This window comes from Pogoniulus pusillus, chromosome Z (genome assembly GCF_015220805.1).
Source record: "Pogoniulus pusillus isolate bPogPus1 chromosome Z, bPogPus1.pri, whole genome shotgun sequence".
Taxonomy (NCBI): Eukaryota; Metazoa; Chordata; class Aves; order Piciformes; family Lybiidae; genus Pogoniulus; species Pogoniulus pusillus.
Window position 1 is genome coordinate 98,146,217 of NC_087309.1, and position 895 is coordinate 98,147,111.

Consider the following 895-nt stretch of genomic DNA (forward strand, 5'->3'; position numbering starts at 1 on the left):
ACGCTGAGAACTCTGGGAAGAAGAAGAAAACATTCTCCATTTTGTTTCTCACTCTTGCTTTTGCCTTGGACCCGGTCACATCTCATTAACCCTGCTCCTACTAACCTTGCTCCCTAACCTCTTGGCTGCACCTCTCTTCTTCCTGAGAACTGGGGTAAGGTTGAGAGGGCCGGGGGGAGGTGTTGGGGTGGTTTGAGAGCCCCTCCTGGGGACTTAGGTTTCTGGGAGGGGAGTTGTGCTTTTATAGTGTTTATCCTTTGTATATTTCTGTATATAATTGTATATAACTGTATATATTGTAAATAGCTGCTTGTAAATTCTGCTAGCTGTAAATAAATTGCTTCATCTATATTCCCAGGGTCCGTCTGAGTTAGCTGGGGCAAATTCAAAAGTGGGGGGAGGCGGGGTAACCCCCAAACCATCACATTTTATAATTGGCGCCCAACGTGGGGCTCGAACCCACGACCCTGAGATTAAGAGTCCCATGCTCTACCGACTGAGCTAGCCGGGCACGGCTCTGGCTGCAGAGCAGCCGCGGAGCAGGCACAGGGCAGCCTGTGCCGCTGCGGTGCTGTGGCCGGGGAGGGGCCTGCAGAGCCCATCCAGCCTGGCCCTGCACGCAGCAGGGACATCCTTGGCCGTGTTCCCACCACTAACGTAAACAATAATGATAACAGACAGAGTTCAGCAGGAGCCTCAGGGGCACAGGCAAGTACCCAAAATCAGAATGGTCCTAGCAACAATCAAAACATGGCAGGATTGGCAGGCATCCCAGGAGGACAGGCAAATAATCCCACTAATGTTAATAATACTACTAGTGCTGGTAACGCTAGCCCAGTCAGTCCAAATCCTAATAACACCAGCTCAGCCAATTCAAACCCCCAGCCAGCAGACC

General features: G+C 51.3%; 1 non-coding gene across 1 annotated transcript; it reads right to left on the reverse strand.

Annotated features, from left to right (window-relative positions):
- Window positions 1–438: 438 nt before the first annotated feature.
- Window positions 439–511, reverse strand: TRNAK-CUU (transfer RNA lysine (anticodon CUU)). Its single transcript has one exon. It is a non-coding gene; the product is annotated as a tRNA-Lys (tRNA).
- Between the last annotated feature and the right edge of the window lie 384 nt (window positions 512–895).